The sequence below is a fragment of the Cryptomeria japonica genome, chromosome 11, assembly GCF_030272615.1.
Source record: "Cryptomeria japonica chromosome 11, Sugi_1.0, whole genome shotgun sequence".
In the NCBI taxonomy this organism is placed as follows: domain Eukaryota; kingdom Viridiplantae; phylum Streptophyta; class Pinopsida; order Cupressales; family Cupressaceae; genus Cryptomeria; species Cryptomeria japonica.
This window is the reverse complement of record NC_081415.1, coordinates 568,010,269-568,033,659: the sequence shown is the minus strand read 5'-3', so window position 1 is coordinate 568,033,659 and position 23,391 is coordinate 568,010,269. Positions and strand designations below refer to the sequence as shown.

The following is a 23,391-nucleotide window of genomic DNA, read 5'->3' as shown; positions in this document are numbered from 1 at the left end:
GCACAGACTTCCACATTGTCACCACGCTGAATCTGGCCTTTGCCTCCATTTCCTATCGGAGAATTTTTAAAAGCTTCATCAATAATCAGAAGATCAGAGAGAGCGCTTATGGTTTCACTAGCACTCTGCAAGCCATCGTAGCCATTTCCATAAGAGTCTGTCACGATGTATTCCATGCGAGAGAACTCTACACTGTCGTTGCCACTCTTCGATATCAATATCGCCACGTTCTTCCGATGGGTCACCACCGACATGGAGGAGTTGGAATTGCTGGGTTCGAGCATTCTGTATAAGTTCCCTGAGTTCCTCATTGCAACTGTATATTTTCTAGGAGATCTTTCCACCTGTATAAGTCCCCTGAGTTCCTCATTTCCGATTCACCTTCTTCTTTGTAAGGCCTCTGTCTGAGAAGGGATACGAGCTTCTCAAGGTTCGGCGCGATAAGGGTAAGCTCCATGTTACCGGGAGTGAGTTTAATGGGAATATCATCGGGTACCAGACAAAATTCATTATCTATAGGAACGAGGCATTCAACACAGCTAGTATCATTTTCATCGCCGCTCTCGGGGGGAAGGCGAACACCATTACCACTATAGTGAGTATCAGCGTGGTGAATTTTCCTTGTCGGACATAAATATTGCTTATGCCCCGACTCACCAAAAAATGACAGATTTCATTGTCTCCTAATGTGCCATTCAATACCGTAAATTCACTCACCTTCTCAACTCCTTTTACTTCTCCAAACTCCGAATCTGGTTTTGCCTCTTCAGTTTCCATGAGTGAAACAACCTGATTCTGTGCCTCCTTGTCTCCAAAGTCTACATCACGCCTACCATCCTTATGTCTCCTCCATTCTGGAGCTCTTGACAAACCCTGCACACGGGTTGACCATTTTCTATCATCACGCCACCTCAATTTTGTCTGCTCCTGCCCAAACTGGCGTCAAACCTTATCAAAGGGATGCCTCTCTGTATACCATGATCGTGGACCTAGCAACTCAAAAACCCGTAATGCTTCTCTAAGTTGTGCATCGTCGGGCCACTTAATATCTCGATATGGCTCACATACCATATCTGCCACCACCAAGGTGTTTCTTCCTCGCTCCTCTGCTCAGGTTTGAGGGAATGGCAGTCTTCTTGCCGCCCATCTCACAATCCGAGAGAATTTTGGTCAGTGACTGGAGGCTCGATACGCCTCTAACCCTCCATGATCTGTTGACGAGATGATTTCACTTGCATGAATACAACCCTAGCTTTACGAGTTGATTTTAGTTCTAAGAAGTGGAGCAACAATTTTGGGATCCAATAGGATGGACAAAGGTATTAATATTGGGGTCACATTTAAATTTTTACATTGTAATATTTTTTTGTCAAGGATGTTAGTAAGAGACCTATCTAATAGATAGGGTCATGTCTACTAAGGGTACTAGCACCCTCATAGTACATTGGAGTCTTGTACAATACAAATAATGTCTTTACAAGTTTTGTGGTATCTTTTATAAGTCCACCAATATCCTATATAAGTCTAGCATCATCATTTATGTTGTCTCGAAAAACTAACAAAAGTTTTTTTATTTACTCCTATACCAACATGTTTAAAAATGACGAATTTGGTGCCTAAGGCACATTTGGGGGATCTATAGTAATCAATTCCTTGGGTTGATTCAACAATAATATATGGCAATATGTTGTAAGTCTCTAAAAATACCTATAGGTGTAGGTGTAGGTTGTTTTAAAACAATGGTGAATTGTGATGTGTTGTCTTGGAGGATATATCATATGCTCGCATGTGGCCTTAGATTCATGTGTGTGCATGAGAGAGAGAGCGAGAGAGAGAGAGAGAGAGAGAGAGAGAGAGAGAGAGAGAGAGAGAGAGAGAGAGAGAGAGAGAGAGAGAGAGATGTCTTTTAAGCTTCTTAGATCATTGGAGGTGAATTAAGGTTTTGGGGTAGAAAAGGGAAAGTGTTGTGGTGAGAAAGGAAAAGTTTGAATTGGGAGATGGTAAGATGTCCAATTGTGTCCATAAGAAGAGAGAGAGAGAGAGAGAGAGAGAGAGAGTATTTGATGGTAGAAACATTGACGGTGAATGGAAGAAATTCAAATGTGACAAGGTTCATGTTCAAATGGGAGGAGACAAATTGGAGATGATTTTAGTTCTAAGAAGTGGAGCAACAATTTTGGGATCCAATAGGATGCACAAAGGTATTAATATTGGGGTCACATTTAAATTTTTACATTGTAATATTTTTTTGTCAAGGATGTTAGTAAGAGACCTATCTAATAGATAGGGTCATGTCTACTAAGGGTACTAGCACCCTCATAGTACATTGGAGTCTTGTACAATACAAATAATGTCTTTACAAGTTTTGTGGTATCTTTTATAAGTCCACCAATATCCTATATAAGTCTAGCATCATCATTTATGTTGTCTCGAAAAACTAACAAAAGTTTTTTTATTTACTCCTATACCAACATGTTTAAAAACGACGAATTTGGTGCCTAAGGCACATTTGGGGGATCTATAGTAATCAATTCCTTGGGTTGATTCAACAATAATATATGGCAATATGTTGTAAGTCTCTAAAAATACCTATAGGTGTAGGTGTAGGTTGTTTTAAAACAATGGTGAATTGTGATGTGTTGTCTTGGAGGATATATCATATGCTCACATGTGGCCTTAGATTCATGTGTGTGCATGAGAGAGAGAGAGAGAGAGAGAGAGAGAGAGTATTTGATGGTAGAAACATTGATGGTGAATGGAAGAAATTCAAATGTGACAAGGTTCATGTCCAAATGGGAGGAGACAAATTCGAGATGATTCACACTCTATGTTTATTAAAAACAATTAAAGTTATGCTTATTGAGAAAAAATGTGAAAAATTTAAAATTTAAAATTTAAAAGTGTTAAGTATGTATTTTCCATCTTTATAATTACATATCTACTTCTAAATTAAAAAGAAATTTCTACCAATTTTTTTTTTTCTTATATAAATTTAATAGATTCAACCAAATTATATAAATAATAAGATCCCTATTCTTAAAAAGACCAAATACACTTTAGGACAATCTATTTATAAGAAAATAATGATATTGCATGTTATCATACACACTAATTAAACTCAACCCTTTCCATGTTGATAATATCTTATAATTAATTGCAATATACAATATGCCAATTAGGCTCAACTACTTCGGTATTAATTACCTTCTTGAAGCAAGAAGATAAATCTTTAGGTATCAGGTGGGGCCATTTCACCTACTACCATTAGCAAACAATCACATAAGTCATGCCTAATGGCCCACATACATAGTGGATAACACAGTCACTTTTGGTGGGGGTGTTTTAGAAATAATGAGATCATTTCTAGAACTCAATAACCCAGACTCCATTAACGCAACAAATTGGCTTCACACCTCCTGCAAATCTTGTTCCTATTGCAAGGTCTTTTAACTCCTCCTTTGTACGCTCTTTTCCAATTGGGTTGAATGCCAACATGCAAAGATCAACATGAAATGTTTGCTTGGCATAGGAAGAGGTCTCTGCAGCCACTGGCAAAATGGAATCCACTACATTCACTTTTCCATTCTCTGGGAAGGCCTTGTGACAATTCTTCAAAAGCTTTATACAATGATCATCACTCCACTCGTGCAAAATCCAGTCTTTCTGCTTGAGCTTTGCACAAAATGCATCTTGAGGGCCCTTCAAAGCCCATTTTAGTGAATCTTTCTGCTATGAGGATCCTCTTTTTGAAAGCCAACCATTCAAAGATTCCTTCTTTTGGGATAATCTTGTTGCTCCAAAATAGTTTTAGTGGAATATCTTGTTCCTCTTGATTCCCAAAGTTTGCAAGAACCCTGTAGCCATCTTTAGCATTATATTGTCCTGTTTTAGAACAAGCCTATATAAGAGAATCTTTCCCTCTTCTAGGATTAATATTTCTTTCTCTAATGAGGTCTGATAGCTGGTTGATTTCAACAGTAGGAATAGGCAATCCCTCCAATTGCTTCTAGCTCCATCCTTGCATTCTAGTAGCCCTGTTCAAAACCAAATAATCACTAACTCGAGATCCCCAATGCTATTGAAGCCAATGTTTAGCTATTGGGAAATTGAGAGAGATGTAAATGCTTGGATATCATCCCCATGAGTCTTCCAAGAAAAGGCTAGAGGATCCATCATGGATATCCCAAGATAAAGAGTTTGCAATTAAATTTTTGCATGTCACAATGAAATTCCAGGTCCTAGATCCCTTTGGATGAGAATTAGATAATAGAAGATTTTAAGGATCCCCATCTATAAGGTATTTTGTCGCCATTATCCTTACCCATATTGCTTTCTGGTCTTTAATGAACTTCCAAACTAGTTTAGCTCCCAAGGCTTTGTTTTGCAAGTGGAGATTTTTTATTCCTAGACCCCCCATGGACTTGGGTTTGATGATTTTATCCCATGCAATTAGAGAAATTTTATGTTTTTCTTTAGTCTTTTGCTAGAAGAACTTTCTCATCTTTTAATGGTGAAGGAATTTGCACCAGCAGTGAGGGATAAAATGGATAAAAGGTAGATGGGTAGAGAAGAAATAATTGCTTGGAGCATTACTAGCCCACCAACCCATGAGAGCCAATTCCCTTTGTAGGAGTTAATATTCTGATCCATCTTTAACTTCAGAGGATCCCAAAGTTTTGAGTTCCTCAATCCTCTGTCAATTGGGATTCCCAGATGAATACAGGGAAGAATGCATGTTTTATAGTTCAAAATAATTTGGATCTTAACCTCTAAGGGGGTAGGGGTGGAGAAGAATTTTTATTTTTATTTTTCTTTGTTGATAATTTGGCCTAAGGCCTTCCCAAAGGATTCCAGGAGCATTTTCAGTTGAATTTCTTCCTTGATCTTCGCTACACCCAGCAAGAGGTTATCATGTGCGAATTATGACACCAGTCAATGAAACATCTAATGAGGATGTTGTATATCCTATGGCATTCTCTCGTCAAATGGGTGTCAAAATTCCGACGTCCACCTAGGAAACATCCAACGAGGATGTTGTATGCCCGACGAAATTCTCTTGCCGAATGAGCGATAATGGCTACCATCAAAAGAGTTCGAGGTATCATCGAAATTCTGACGTCCACCCAGGAAACATCTGATGAGGATGTTGTATGCCCGACGATATTCTCTTGCTGGATGAGCGGTCATGGCCATCGTCGGAAGAGTCTTGGGTGCCCTGAAAATTCTGATGCTAGTCAACAAAACATCCAACGAGGATGTTGTATGTCCTATGGCATTCTCGATGTTATCTTTTGTGGATGGTTGGTAAATATTATGTGGTTTATATTTATGCTTAACTATTATATCTATTGTTCTGTTATTCAATTCATTTATTCTAGTAATAAGGTTTCAATGCTTAAAGTTCTATAATCTATTGACAACTGATTCTCCCCCCCTATTAGTTGTCCTACGGTTATTTGTGTTGTCTAACAACAACAACATGCTAAATATGGTCTAAAGTTTTTGTGGAATTTTTTTTAGAGTGGACATGGAAAAGGAGAGCATGATGGAGCAGGAGCTTGTGTGAAGTGTGCACTTCACTAATATAAACTTGGAGGTAACAACATACGAAATTCAAGTGAGATATTAGAATGGTGCAAAAATAATTTTGGTGCATGTGACACAACATAAAAAAAATGTAATTTTTGGGAAGTTAACTATATTGATCGATCATAATTGCCAAACAATTAATGGAATTAGAAGTTTGCATCAAGTGATGACTACAGGAAATAGCAAACCTCTTGTGATTCAGGTTAGATAAAAATCATGTTTTTGTATTGATTGCATTGAAAACAATGGAAATATTCAACAATGTCAGAACATTGGAGATGGATTTGTTTTAGAATGGAAGATGAAACATTTTGTCACAATGCCTCCTTTTGAAGATAGTGACATTGTAGATATTCATGATCCTATATATTCAATTGATTATGAACATGTTTCTGATTTAGTTGTGCTAGGTACACTTGCATTTTATTTTAATATACTTACACTTTTTCATGTACTTTGTTTAAATTTTAATTAAATGTGAATTCTTTTTACATTCCACCATATACTTTATAATTTAATTGTTTGTATTTTGCCATGTACAGTTGATATTTTTCTTGTGCTTGCACATCCTAACAATGTAGAAGTTGGTTGACTATTACCTACCATGATGCATAAAACCAAAATGTAAATTGTTAGAATCAATGGAAGATGTTTATGGGGAACAATATCCCATTGGATCAATCATTGTTGAAGGTACTTATTATCAACAAACGAAGATAGATAACAATGGTGTTACATTTACTAAATATATGCCTGACCAAAATGTTTTGCATTATAGTCATTTAGTTATAGCAACAAGATTACATTTTGAAACTTTACAAAAAATAGTTTGTGTCCCCCAAAAGTAGAGGTTGCCTATCGAAGATCATGAAAGGATATTAGAGATAGTAAAAGATTGAGAGGATCCAGATTTTATGTACCATGAGCTCACTTAATTTATTAGAAAAAGTGAACTCGTGTATTTTTTTGACCATGATACATGTCCATACATGCATATATATGTATACATACATGTATATAGATGCATATATATGTATGTACTATTTTTTTAGATCATCATACATATGTACGTATGTATGTTCAAGCTCTTTTTTGGATCGCTATACATATGTACAAACATGTACATTTGAGTTATTTTTTGCAACATATATACACATGTACATTTGAGTTTATTTGTTGCAACTTCTTTGAAATCAAAATTTGCACAATTTGAGTTAATTTGTTGCATGCTATCTTATATTAATTTCAATCACTTAGTTGAATTGAATTAATTAATTGATTTGATTTGATTTGATTAAATAATTTGATTTAATTTGATTAAATAATTTGATTTAATTTGATTAAATAATTTGATTTAATTTGATTAAATAATTTGATTTGATTTGATTAAATCATTGGACGTATTTGAATTACTTAATTGAATTGTTTTAATTAATTAATTGGATTGATTTGAATCGCTTAATTAATTGATTCATTCATTGGATTGGTTAATTAATTGGATTGATTAACTCATTGCATTAATTCATTGGACTGATTAATTGATTTGAATTAGTTTGATTAATTTGATTAATTCATTGAATTGATTTGATTAATTGATTTCAATTAGTTTGATCATTTCTTTGAATTGGTTTGAATTGATTTGAATTAATTTGATTAATCTGTTGAATTGATTTGATTAATTGATTTGAATTAGTTTGACTAATTCATTGAATTGGTTTGAATTGATTTGAATTAGTTTGATTAATTCATTGAATTGGTTTGAATTGATTTGATTAATTACTTCGATTAATTCATTGAATTGAATTGATTTGATTAATTCAATGAATTCATTTGATTAATTGATTTGAATTAATTTGATTAATTCATTCGAGCTGAATTGATTTTATTTGATTAATTGATTTGAATTAATTTGATTAATTCGGTGAATTAATTTGATTAATTGATTTGAATTAATTTGATTAATTCATTGAATTGAATTGATTTGATTTGATTAATTGATTTGAATCAGTTTTTGAATTGAATTGATTTGATTAATATAATAATTAAATCAACAATTCAACTAACTAAATCAAATCAACAATTAACAATTCAACTAACTAATTAATTTAATAATTCATTGGTTTGAATTGATTTGATTAATTGATTTGAATTAATTTGATTAATTCATTGAATTGAATTGATTTGATTTGAATCACTTTTTTATTTGAATTGTTTTGATTTGATTAATTGATTTGAATCAATTTTTGACTTGAATTGATTTGAATTAATTTGATTAATTCATGGAATTGAATTGATTTGATTAATTGATTTGAATCACTTTTTGATTTAAATTGGTTTGATTAATTTAATAATTAAATCAACAATTCAACTAACTAAATCAAATCAACAATTAATAATTCAACATGCTAAATATCAAGATTTATCATTCAAAATAACGTGATAAATTCTGCTTGAACTAATTATAAAAATATAGCATAGACACATAGATATGTGTAATAAACAAACAACTAATCTGATCAAACAAGTGTGTCTGATATATACAAGTGTTAGATACATAAAAAAACATGCACAAGTATCCGATATGTATATAATCTCATAAAACAAGTGTGAGATACATATATGTAATTTTTTTTACATGCATTGTACATATAATCTCATCAAATAATGATAATGTATAAACTAAGTCGGTCGACCCTCCACTGACCCATGCCCTGAATATTGTCCCTGCAAAAGAAAGTACACGTGCAATAACATGTATATATAAGAACATGCAAATATTATCTAACTATAAGTATGCAAATTTTACTTCGACATAAGTACCTGCAAATTTTACCTGGTCTGTTCCATCATCTGCACCACCAGAGTGTGCATGGGCCACACATATCCAAGATGAAGAACTCAAATGTGTACCTGACTATGACAATGTGCAGGAGCAGAAGGTGGCTACAAATCTACTAATGTCTCCAATGTAATAGGACACTATATATAATTCAAAATTCAAATTGTGTTAATAATTTTCAGGTTGAAATTGACTATTTAAAATCAAATAAATAATATGACCTTACAGAGAAAAAAAAGTGTACCTCACAAGGCTTGAAGGCTCTCTTGTTCCTGTTGATCTCAAATGAGTGGAAGGACATGTGGTCAGCATCTATATCCAACAATGTATCCTCTAAACTATCAATAAGCAGACTAGTATAGTGACCATGAGCTCAAGCAGGAGCTATAAAATTAATAGGCGGTAGCAATGTAGGTCGTGGTGGCTCGAGTGTTGGATTGCTTGGTGTAGGCTGAGGAGGAGGTGCGGGATCAAGTGATGTATGTGCTGGAGGGGTTGTAGGATGCATTTGAATTCCCTCATCTCTCCCCATATCATCGTGAGATTCTCTACCACCATGGCTCCTAGATCCACCTCCGTTTATATGTTGTCTCACCCGTGTTGGTACATCCTCAACTGGGATCTTAAGAATCAAAGAAAGAAGTGTGTATGAATCCAATAAATATTTAAACAATAATGCACTCATCCGCTACAAAGGATCAACCTCTGTCTACCATGCAGGATCAAGTGGAGATGGTATATCTACATGGGCATAAGGATCAACACCACTACTAGATGTCCCATATATAGCTTGTGGAATTGTTCCTTGCGATCACAACAAATATCTACCTACATGATCAGATGTCATCTAGTCAACCTGAGTGGCAATTTGTGCAATGCTAGAGTAGATATGTCACCTGACATTATCAGTTGTTGCATCTGATGCTTGTGATAACTCCAAACATTTTGGTAGAACCAAAAGGTTTGGACCAACTAATTCTCATTTATTAATGAGCACTGGTACATCAAATAGTCTAAATTTATCATTGAGCCTCTGTCTCCCCTACCCAACATTCACTGGTATAGATGTATAATCAATGTCTAAGCCCATATGAAACTCTACAAACAATTGTTTGCAAAAATAAAGTGGCAACTCATCCTTTTGTGGCCACATATGATGAGTTCCCAACCATCTAGGATATATGAATGGTGCCACAACTGGATCAGTGCATCTGGTAACTAAATATCCTCTAATATTACGTTGTCTCAGACTTTGATAACGGGGGAACATAGTATGGACCTATGTAGAAGATACATCCCTCCTCATGACTTCTCATTTTACTATAAGAATTATATGTCTGAATAGTGTCAATCATATGTAGAAACTCATCTCGAATAATCTTTGCCCTTTCCTTATTAGGCCGGCTTGTGGAAAAATCTAATTTGGATGTAAGATGGTCTAGTGCACACTATAGGGCCTAAGTGCTTTTGGAAAAAAGTCGAGCCCTGACATCACTATCACTAGACAACATTCGACTAGACTGTCTAGATGTCTGGTTAGTGCCCTTGTGATGAACTCTACCATCTGATGCTTGATCGGCCATGTGAAAAATATCTGTATGTACATAATTATAAAAGCGAAGAATTTGAAAAATAATTATTCAAAACTATTTTAAACAATTCAAAGTAATTTTGAAAACTATTTTAAACTAAGTCAAACATATTTCAAAATGATATATAATTGTAATTTAAAGTACAATTCGAAGTAATTGAAACATTTGATACAAATTACTTTAAAGAAACATTAAAATTAAATACATGTGTACAGACACATACACATACACATACACATACACATACACATACACATACACATACACATACACATACACATACACATACACATATAGATATACAAATTAGTTTAAAGAAACATTAAAATTAAATACATGTACATGATACACACACATATACATACACATACACACATCCATGTGCATACACACATACTGTACCTACATACATACATACAGACATAAATACACATGTACATACATATACATGTACACACACACATACACCCACATACACCCACATACACACATACACATACGTGCATGCATGTATGCATACATACACATACATGTACATGTACACACATACATACACGTGTATATGTATATGTGTATGTGTGTGTACATGTGCATGCATGTGTGTATGTGTATGTATACACATGCATGCATGTGTATGTGTATGTGTGTATGTATGTATGTGTGTGTATGTGTGTGTGTATGTATGTATGTGTATATATATATGTATGTGTGTTTATATATGCATGTGTGTATTTATGTATGTATGTGTGTATGTGTATGTACATGTATGTGTGTGCACATGTGTGTATGAATGTATGTATGTCTGTATATATGTATGTCGATGTATGTATGTATGTATGTATGTATGTATGTATGCATGTGTGTGTGTGTGTATGTGTATGTATGTGTTTGTGTATACACACATACATACATAAACACATACATACACTCACATACACACATACACCCATACACACTTACACATACACATGCATGCATACATACACACACATACACATACACATACACATACACATACACATACACATACACATACACATACATACATACATATACACAAACATACCCGCACATACCCATGCACACACATGTACATTTATGTATGCATGTGTATACGTCTGTATGTGTATTTGTGTGTATGTGCACATGAGTCTTTGTGTGGGTGTGGGTGTAGGTGTATGTGTCTATGTCTTTGTATGAGTACGAGGATTTATTTTTTATGTGTAGTGTATTAATTATATTTTTTTATGGTATATATGTAAGGGTAATGAGAAAATGATTTTTTAAAAAATTATTTAATAGGTATATGTGCATATTTTTTTAATAGTTTCATAGTGTTGGTTTTCACATTTTGCTAGGTTTAATTTTTTTTTACATTTTTCTAATGTTTTCCTTCTAAAATTTTTAAAAAATTTGATAAACTATTCAATAAATATAATTATAGCAATAAATATAGTAATTTTTTAAATTACAAATACAAAACCAAAAAACAAGGAAAAAAATGAACCTTCCTAGAAAAATGTGGGCTGAAAATAAGCTCCTTGTGAGTTCGGCCAAACTCCCAAAGCTCCTTAGGGTGCAAATGGGGGTCGGTGGGGAAAATATCAGTTTATATAACCGATAGTTCGGTTGGACTCCCGACACCATTTCAGCACCACACAAGCGCCATGTAGCCCGGGTGTAGTCTGGTCGGACTACCCACTACTCTTTGGACTCTATAATGAACTTGCTACTTTTCAACAAGGTATCCTTGCCATTTTTCTAGACTCGACAACATGTGTGGAAGTGTACATGGATGATTTCACTATCTATGGGAAAGCTTATGAAGAGGCATTGAGTTGTCTAAACCAAATATTGAAGATATGTAAAGACCGCAAATTATCCTTGAATCATGAAAATATTTTATTAATGATGGTGGAGGGAATCATCTTGGGTCATCACATCTCTCAAGGAGTCACGGTAGACTCTATAAAGGTAGAAGTTATTCAATGAATCCCAATACCCTAAAATAAAACTAATATAAGGAGTTTTTTGGGCCATGCAGGTTATTATAGTAGATTTATTTAAAGAAAGATACAAAATTCACTTGGACAAAAGACTATCAAGAGTCTTTTGAAGCCATTAAATAAGCCTTGACAATTTCTCTTGTTATAAATGTATCAATGTGGCAACAACCATTTCATATTCACGTTGATGCAGTCAATCCAACAATTGAAATTGTCCTTTGTCAAAAGGATGGGTCTAGAGCAATGCATGAAATCTACTACATCAATAAGAATCTCAATCCAGCTAAAATGAACTACACCACACTTGAAAAATAATTATTAGCAATTGTTTTATGCAATTAATAAATTTAGACATTACATTATATTGGTTAAAATTTTTTTGTCATTACAGACCATGCAACTATCAGGTATCTAATGAACAAGGTTGTAATAGGAGAACACATTATTAAATGGTTACTAATACTTCAAGAATTTGGCATAGCCATTGTTGATAAACTAGGAAAAGATAATGTCATAGCTGATTTTATATCAAGAATGATTCTATCAGGTAATGATGAACCAATCAAGGATACATTTATAGATGAGCATTTGTTTCCCATTTCTATCCAAACACCTTGGTAGATATTGTAAATTATTTGGTGACGGGGAAGTGTCCTTCTCAATTTAGCTCAAAACAAAAAACAAAACTAATTTGTAAAAGTTGTAGGTTTAAATGGATTATTGGCTTGTTGTTTAAAATGTGTCTTGGCCTTATTAGAAAGAACATTGAGATATAAGTGAAAATTATATCACTATTTTACATATACAATTTAGGATGTGAGGAATATACAATACTGCAAGTTGACCTAACTCCATGTATAATGTGTTATATGATGTAATGTTCATGTGAATATTCACAAATTATCAATTTTACTTATATCTTCTTGTCTCAATGCTTTTTAACAAATTTTTTCAAGAGACTCAAGCCCATATCCTTGACCAATACCTATTGTTTCCAACATTGTTGGTTCCAATGTCAAGACTTTAGTAAAGAGATAAAGGAAAGGTCAAATCAATACATAAAGGAAACATCAAATCAATACTATCATTTGTGATGGTAAAATACATTAATAAAAGATTATTTAATATATGGAAAAGGAATAATGGGTAGAAATAGAAATACAACACATATGTATCACACTTTTATAATCAATACACATACAAATTTTCAAGTTCAAACACCTAAATGTGGACATTTATTATTTGAATTTTAAAATGATGTAAACGAATTTCATATGTATTTTATAAGATACATTTAAAAATAGTTGGATTTATCTTTTTTTTCTACAATTTTAGAAAACAATGAGTTGGATGGGACATCACCAAAAAAAAAATCATTTTTCTCCTCATAGATTACTTGAAATCTTGTGCATGAAAAAAAAGAAAAAAAATTCAATGATTTTTTAAATAATTTTTAAAGTCAAACTTAATCAAAATGTTATAGTTTTCATAAGATATCAATTTTAATTTAAATTTTTTATGATTTAAAAAATATAACCTTGGAGAGGATTCTCTCCTCTAATACACTCTATGTTTTTCAAAAAATCTACATATATTTGATATATATTTACTAATAATTAAATAGAATATGTTGGCCAAACATGAACACAACATGACTTCTTCATCTAATTAGAGGAAGAAAATTTGATGTACTTATTGCTTTTAATTAAGACACAAAGGAATGAGTTTCTTTTGATGAAAGGTATGAAAAGAGATAGAGACACTTTGATCGACTATGAATCTAATGTAAGAAATATGCAAACAATTTTTATTCAAAGAATTAAATATTATCTTCTTCATTGAGGTCAATATGTTCCCAAGTTGAATCTGTTTCCAAACATGGATTTTCGCCCACCAAAATATGTCCAACATCAACATTGTCTAAGTCATGGACATCAATTGGAGATCCAATCTTAGTGGGACTTTCAATCATTGCACCATCTTCAAGTACAATATTTTCCCAACTTGAATCTAATTCAAAGGATGGATTTTCCTCCAATGCAAGCATGGCATCAACATTTTCTAGTCCATCGACATAAATCGAAGATCCAATACTAATGGGACTTTTAGTCATTGCACCATCTTCTAGCAAAGTGTTGGTAGTATAATCCGATTCACAACAGCTCGTGGGTTCTTGTAAATCTCTAAACTGACCTTCAATTTGCTTGGTTTCTGCCTCTGCATTTGGTTGCCCTAAATAATGAGAAGTAGTATTCAAACTACTTTTATGAATAGGCTCCTCACTAGTAATGTTTTGGGAAATAAGATCATCTTCATATTTCTTGACGTAAATTTCACCTATGTATAATCCATCATCCAAGTTTGGACCCAAGTTCAACTCAGGTAGCCAATTACTTCTCTCTTGTAAAACTGGTGCAAAAGTGGAGTCAAAGCCATTTTGATTTATAACTAAATTCACTTCTGGACAACTGCAATTGTTTACATCATTCATGTATTCTAAAGTTTCAATGTCTCCATTTTCATGTGTACCTGGTTACGTATAACAAAACAAGTTAATATTAATATTAAATAGAAGCCACAAATAAAGTATTGTACCATGTCAAATTAAGGAACGAGAGCTTTTAGTTCAGGGTAGAGCGCCCCAACATCCATTCAATCTTAAACCATACACACTAAGCAACATATGAAGTCTAGAGAATATTAGTCAACTTTGAGTGTTTAACACTTTTAAGTCTAGAAATGTATTAAGCGTAAAAAATGTCAGTCAACTCTTAATGTTTAACACTTTTAAGCCTAAAAGTGTAAGCTTCATGTGTATGATTTGAGCCGTTACCCAACACCCTAACAACACCCTAACAAGCTAATGGACAATGCTTAGATCTAATTTGATCCTACTATTTGGCCACAAAATATGTAGTAGCGATTGTAGATTGTTTAATACTTGTGTATCCAGTTTTATGGCGGGAAACTTTTGTATCCAATTTATCAGGAAGATGTAAACCTAACATTATGGATTGCAGAAGCTTGACATCTTTCAACAGTAATAACGGGCTACTATTGTTCAAGCAGAAAACATGCTAATTGCTACATCGAAGCTTTGTAAAACGACAATGTTCTAGTTCAGGGTGTTTTAAAGCAATTGAGGACGAAGAAAAGAATCATACCCATTACAGGTCGCTGGTCCAAATAGTAATTTTGTTGGTTCTTGGGCTTGAACTGTGCACCATTCTTCATTCTCTTGGTTGGGCAATCCCATATTAAATGATCCAGCTTGCCACAACAATAACAAGTTCTCTTTCGAATTCGGTAGCTCTGTCCATAATCATTCTGCGAAATCACCCTCTCTTTTCCTGATATATGAGCCTCCATTCCCGACTTGACCGGATTTAACAAAAAAATGATTCGCAATTTCGCTCCACAAAATAAGGAGATAAACTTAGAGAATTGTGAACAAATATTTTGCTCCGAGCTCGGTTATTTATTTGAAAATTTCTAAAATAAGGCTGTAGCAGTCACACCCACAAGGGTAATGGACGCATCGATTGGATCTATAAGTTAAAACGTAGTTTTCAATTTATAAATTTTTTAAAATAAGGTTTCACTAATTATAGTGGCCATTGTAATGGATATATTAACCTCATTTTAAATTAATCAGATATAGATACATAATAAAATCTTTTTAATAAGCAGCAATCACATTTTAGTGTGCGATGTCGAAGAGGTGTGGAAAGTCAATTAGGAAGAAAGTATATTTTTTACATATATTTTCATTGTCCATGTGGTCAATTAATAGATGACTTTTGTGCAACAAAGGTCTTAATAGAGAAGCGATATCTCCTATTCAACTATGCATATGCTTACACAGATATGAACATGAATGAAATAGAGCCTTTAAATTAGGAAGATTATCAAGATCAATTACTAATGGGATCATGTTATATTTGCAATAAGGAGTGAAGGAGAGAGAGGGATAGGTAAGGATGGAAAGGAGATATAGAGGGGGGAAGAGAGAGAGGGGGGTTAAGGAGATAGAAATAAGGGATGAAGGTAGAGAGGAAGCTAGAGATAAGATGGAGATAGAGATGGAGATGGAGGTGGAGAAGGATATAGCTATGTAGAAAAGGAGGGGGAGAGATAGGGAGAGGGGGGACAACTAGATAGATAGAGGTGGAAGAGATAAATATAAATAGAGGGAGAGAGGGGGGGACGATGTGAGAGAGATAGAAAGATCAAGATAGAGATAGGAAGCCACATAGAGAGAGGTAAAGAGATATAGTGGTAGAGAGAGATGGAGAGATACCAAGATAGAGATAGAGGGAGAGATGGAAGAAAAAATATAGAAAGTTTAAGATAGAAAGGCAAAGAGATATAGGTGTAGAGATGTAGGAATAAGGAGAGGGGTGGGGGATATAGATGTAAAAGAGAGGGAGAGATGTCGAGAGATAAAGGGTGAGAGAGTAAGATAGAGGGGGAGTGGAAGAGATATAGATAGAGGGTGATGTAAAGAGATAAAGAGGGATATGGAAAGAGAATGAGAGATAGGGAGAGTGATAGAGAGATAGGGAGATAGGGAAAGCCACAAATAGAGATGGAGAAAGACAAAGAGAGATGAAGAAAAAGAGATATTGAGAGAGGTAGAGAAATAGAGAGCCCAATAGGTAGAGGGGGAAAGAAAGACTAATAGTAAAAGTGACATGTTTATGATTCCATATTATGCATGCATGTCTACCAATGTAGTTGTGATATATGTCATAACCTATTCTAGATCTCTCGTTTTGGTACAAACAAGGAGAAAGTAAGAAAAAGTTATAGAGATTCACTTTATATATCTCAAATGCATTTGCTTAAAAGTTTATAAGTAATTTTCAACAAATCCATTTTGTGCACTTTTTGCAATCATAGCAAGCCATGAGACGAAGATAGAAACTAGGTTCTTATTTGAAACTTCTGACCAACTATCTCATGATGTTAGACATCTTGCTAGCCAAACATTTTTTTGATGACTCTTTTGTACATTCTCCTAAATTCCAATCATGTATGATTCTTGAGTATATAGGAAAACAAATAAGAGAACTACTGAAGGACATTAACCCAGAAATGCATCCACAAGTGTTTAAGGAATTACAAGATGAAGTAGATAAGGAAATGAAAGAGATCATCCCTGAAAAGGGAAGAAGATTATTGTAAGAAGAAGGGGTCCTAATCCTACCTGGATGGGATATTAGCTCAGCCATAGGTTTTGACAAATTAAGGAGCAATTAGAACATGAAAGTTAAATTGAGTGTTGAAGTTGCAGGTAGGATCTACAGTGGATCAATATTTCACCCTAATAATAAGTCTTCGTATACTTGGGCCTTATATCTACCACGTAAGAGGTCTCTCAATATTAGAAGACATGAACCTTGTTGAGGCTGCAGACCTGACACTTAATGCAACAAAGTTTACGAAGGCTCATATTGAAAAACTGGTGAAAGAAAACACATTGTATAAGAGAGAAAATGAGAACTTGTGAGAAGAAAATGTGAAGTTTGGAGATAGATAGATGGGTCTGCTCCGTTGCCAATAACTAATGCACCGGATCATGAGAAAAGACTAATGAAGGTTACTTCAAAGAGGTCTTATTGGAAACTAGAAGTAATAAAGTTAGAGAAAAGAATCGAATGGATAGTTCAATAGTGGAAGGCTTTAAACGCCAATCTTGTCATAGAGTTAATGAATGACATATTTGAAAAACTATTGCTACATGTTGACAGATTTTGGACTGTTTTTGTTGGAACATACAAGGCCATTAAAGAGCATGAGAAGTTACAAGGAAGGCTAGAATAAAAAAGAGAGGAAGTCACACAAGATCCTGTTCAGGAGAAGTCAGAATATGCAACGAAACAAGTTGATAAATGGATAAAAGTGCATGGAAAGTTTAATAACAAGTTTCAATCAAAGAATTAAATAGATATGATCAAATGAAAGACACTCATTTCCCCTCACTCCTTAAGGATAGTGATAGTAGTTTGAAAATTCTAGAAGAGTGGAAAATGGAGATATGTCAATTAAATAGATATGATCAAATGAAAGAGTTGTTGAGAATACAATTGTTAAATTGAAGAAAATGTTTTCACTAGAATTTGGAATGAAGCATGTCAATGGCCTCAATGGTGTATATGCTAACCAAAAGTATATTGAACATTTGTCACAACTGAACTTATTTCTAACCTGCAAAAAATGAAGGAGAGAGCACTTAGAGACTACACTCCCCAATGGCCACGGTTGTTTATTGAAGAGTGAGGAAAATGGGGTATCCTCTACGTGCATTCAAATATGTCAATCTTCTCAATATATTACGTGTTCTGTTTTATTTTCTTTGTATTCTAATATTTTAGTTGGAATGTCCCGTGTCATCAAGTTGGTTAGATGAAATCAGCATCATCGAGCTTTGCAATTTTGTTTTCAAATTGCCTCTAGCACGTGGAGTAAATATTTGTGCTTTATGAGAAATGTAAAGATTCTTTTAGCATATATTTAGTTACAAATGGATTTAAATAAAATTTTGCCAAGTATGCCAATTGATCTGAAGCTTGTTGCTCTCTAGTATTATAAATGAGAAATCAAGATCATTAGCAAAGGTTCTAGGATAGACATTTGGATGGGTAGCTTTTATGTAGTCTAATTTTGTTTTAGTAATGGAATGCAATTTGCAAAAAAAGTTTATATCTATTATATTGTATCAATCATTTTGAAAAATTAATGAGAATATGCTTTAGGATTATCTCTAACTTCTGTCATCTTATTCACATGAACTAGTACGTTAAGGATGTATTGGTTTGTCTTTGTTCTCTTTGTGTTAATGTGTAATGCATTTCATAAGTTTCTTTTAAGAAGACAATTCGCCTCTAAGGATATTGTAGTGAATATGAGTATATGTCTTGTGATCATTGATTAGAATTGTGGGTGCATATCTAATTAACATTTGTATAATGCATAAGTGCTAGGATTAGATGGTTGGATTTAAATCAATTCTGGATATAAAATATATATGCTATTTGACTCCATGGCCCTAGGAATCAAGCACCAATCTATCTTTGTTCCAAATTTATTTCAGAAATGTCTCAACTATGAAGATCTCTTTTAAATTTATTTTGTAGGATTACCTTTAGTTTAGGTTTTATTCCCAATTGTTAAGTTGATGATGATAGACCAAGAATGCAACCACATTCTAAGATAATTAATCATTTCCTTGGTATATTTTCATTGGAATATATCTGCTATATATGCAATATTTGCAAATTATCTATATGGAAACTTTGAATATTGTAAGGTATACTCACTTAGGTTTAGTAGAGCCTAAAGAGTAGGATATTACTCAATCCTCTAATCAAAATCTCATTCGTTGGCCACTAATCCAAGGGTTTGAAGATTGAAATTTGCATTTCGTAGGAAATCCTCAGGCAATCAGATGAAATAACCAACGAGTAGTTTAGGGTTAGGAATTTCTATGAATATGTAACCTGCTAATATATAGCTAGCAAAACCATCTTTCGTAAGCCTAGAATGAATTCATTTTATGTGGGTTACACCTGCATAGTCCTATGATCTATATAGGGGTTATTGAGGTAGCAAACTATTTTTTGTTCAATGACATTCTTCGGGGCTAAGTCAACAAGTTAAGTTTCATTCTTTTTATAGTGTAATGGTCCATTTTGTTCAAATTTAATATCTATTAAGGTATTACTCTAGGAATACCCTCATGAATCTAAGTTGAATTCAAAATGTAGGAGATATAACCTACTCTCGTAGAGTTGGCCTCTAATCGTCCATGATCTATTGCTGAGATGATTTCACTTGGAAGAATACAACCTTAGCCTTACGAGTTGATTTTAGTTCTAAGGGGTGGAGCAACAATTTTGGGATCCAATAGGATTGACAAAGGTATTAATATTGGGGTCACATTTAAATTTTTACACTGTAATATTTCTTTGTCATGGATGTTTACAAGAGCAATTATGTTGTAGATTTTGCATGGTCATATCTATATGGGTAGGGTCATGTCTACTCAAGGGTATTGGCACCCTCATAGTACATTGAAGTCTTGTACAATACAAATAATGCCTCTACAATTTTTGTGGTATCTTTTATAAGTGCACCGACATCCTATATAAGTCTACCATCATCATTTATGTTGTCTCGAAAAACCAACAAAAGTTTTTTTATTTTCTCCTATAACAACATGTTTAAAAATGACAAATTTGGTGTCTGAGGCACATTTGGGGGATCCATAATAATCGATTCCTTGGGTTGATTCAATAATGATATATGGGAATATGTTGTAAGTGTCTAAAAATACCTATAGGTGTAGGTTTAGGTTGTTTCAAAATAATTGTGAATTGTGATGTGTTCTCTTGGAGGATATCTCATACACTCACATGTGGTCTTAGATTCATGTGTGTGCACGAGAGAGAGAGAGAGAGAGAGAGAGAGAGAGAGAGAGAGAGAGAGAGAGAGAGAGAGAGAGAGAGAGAGAGAGAGAGAGAGAGAGAGAGAGATGTAAGTATTTGATGGTAGAAACATTGACAGTGAATGGAAGAAAGCAATTCAAATGTGACAATTAAAGTTATGCTTATGATAAAAAATTGAATTTTTTTTTTTTAAAAGTGTTAAGTATGTATTTTCCATCTTTATAATTACATAAGCTACTTCTAAATCAAAAAGATATTTCTACCAAAAAAAATATTTTTCTTTCTTATATAAATTTTATAGATTCAACCAAATTATATAAATAATAAGATCTGTATTCTTTAAAAGACCAAATACACTTTAGCACAATCTATTTATAAGGAAATAATGATATTTCTTGTTATCATACACACTAATTAAACTCAACCCCTTCCATGTTGATAATATCTTATAATTAATTGTAATATACAATATGACAATTAGGCTCAACTACTGCGGTATTAATTACCATTTGGAGGCAAGAAGATAAATATTTAGGTATCAGGTGGTGCCATTTCACCTACTACCATTAGCAAACAACCACACAACTCATGCCTAATGGCCCACATACATAGTGGATAACATAGTCACTTTTGATGGTGGCGTTTTCAAAATAATGAGATCAATTCTAGAACTCAATAACCCAGACTCCATCATTAACACAACAAATTGGTTTCACACCTCCTGTAAATCCTGTTGCTTTTGCAAGGTCTTTGAACTCCTCCTCTGTATGCTCTTTTCCAATTGGTTTTAATGCCAACATGAAAAGATCTACATGAAATGTTTGCTCAGCATAGGAAGAGGTCTCTGCAGCCACTGGCGAAATGGAATCCATTGCAAGAACTATGACCAGTCTCTTCCTTCAACTGATCTGGGTTTACTAATAATATTGTATAATCATAGACACAATTTCCACTCTTCTATTTTATTCTGAGCTTTTCTTAAGTGGTGGGTCAAATTTTAGAATCCATTATCAAGAAGCAAAAAGCAAAAGAAAAAAAAAGTGTCAGAATTCAAACTATAGATCATAAAATTTGATCTAAAACATAAAAAAATTACCACAATCAAATCTCAGACAATATAAAGAAAAGATGAACCAAAATTGCATGATTCATAGAAGACTTCTTGCAAAACTACGTCTGAAGAGAATTATAAAGAAGAATCACTAGGATAGCTAAGTATGTTTTTTTCCACAAAAGAACAAGTTGAATAAACATAATAAAATTAAATAAATAGTTGGCAAAAATTTTAATGAGCCATTTAAAAAAGTAGATTTACTATCTAGGAAATAAAAAGATGTCTCATACATTCATAAAAATAGCCCGACTAGATGGTACATTGCCGAACATATCTCCCCCGACATGTGTCACCCCTGAAACAAAAAAATCATCACAAAAGGGCTTTTACTGTGAAAAAACATTCCAACCAAAATCCTATCTTAAAAGATGTCATATCTCTTTTCACTATTAATCTAAGCAATCATTAACTGCCTACAGGTGTCCCTGGATCTCTAGAAACCATGGGTTTGGGGCCTGAATTCAGTAGTCAACTAATATTCCATTGGAGAACACTCACCTAGAAACTAAGGAGTAGCTGCCAAAACATGAGGTTTATCAAAATTCACTCCCCTTATACGGGGTACTTAGAACTATAAGATTGAGAGTAGACCCAACTCCACCTCCTACATCCACCAGCTCCTCCAAATCCTTAAAACCCTCATATGTCTCAAGAATCCTCCCCATCATAAGTGTATAGTTCTCTTCCATATCCCTATTAAAAAACCTATTGAATCTCTAGTCTTTGGTAGGGTACTCAAATGCATTCACCTCATGTACCTTGGTGACAACAACATCCTTAAGATAATGCCAAGTATCTATGAACACCTTGTCTTGGTTTATCAAGGTAAGTGGTGCCAAGGATAGGCCATCCTTGTTTTGCACATGGTATTTGGAGAGAGGAGTCAGACCATAGAGCCTCTCATGCTTTCTATTCTTGTGGTTACAGAACAACTGAGGAGGGAATGGCTTTCTAGAACTCTCAGAATCTTATCTAGAGTAATTTCTACATATGGGTTTGATTTTTATTGGTCGATAAAAGGAAAAGCCAAAATAATATATTTATTTTAAAGAAAATTTACATCAAGAAACCACAGAATTCTAAAATGGCCCAGTAGGGCATAAACACTGTGAAAATAAAGATATGTCCATGAGTATACACAAAAAGAGAAAACCACATCCAAAACCCTCAAATTATCTGAACTCGGAGTGGGATTTGAGTGTTGATTACAATTCATTTATCCTTTTCATAAAATCTATTAAAGGTTTTTCAAAATTTATAAGTCTAATGCTATGTCTAATTTTCATTGTAAGTTTAAAATTAACAGAGAAATAAAAAATAACCAACTATGTGCTTTATACCAGCCTCAAAAAAGAATAGATCAACTGAAAACCTATCTGTTTAATCCTCTCCTTGAGGCATGGGAAAATGCATTGGGGCACAACCTCTTCTGAGACCCCTTTGTGGAGGATGACCCCTTCCTCGACCAGGAGCACAACCATTACCTCGGCCACCACCTTGCCTACTCTGCTCCGCTTGGGGACCCCCTGCTTCTATTTTGGGAGGCATAAAACTATTGAGTTTAGAAAAGTTTAGGAATTCTTATTCCCTACCCGTGTCCTCTGGATTGTCCCCCAGAAACCTCCATTTTAAAAACTCGAGGGCCATGGCAGAAAAGGATCTGTGCTTTTGTAAGTCCTTTCCTGTCAAGTTTAGAAAAAAATGATATAATTTAATTATCTCTCCCGAGACATTGAAGAGGATTCTCTCACTCAGACATGGAGCACCAGAATCATGTCGCACTTTGTTTAGGACTTCTTGC

At 33.9% G+C, this 23,391-nt stretch overlaps 1 pseudogene; it reads right to left on the bottom strand.

Annotated features, from left to right (window-relative positions):
* Nucleotides 1–3,363: 3,363 nt before the first annotated feature.
* Nucleotides 3,364–23,237, bottom strand: LOC131027768 (caffeic acid 3-O-methyltransferase 1-like; annotated as a pseudogene).
* Nucleotides 23,238–23,391: the final 154 nt, after the last annotated feature.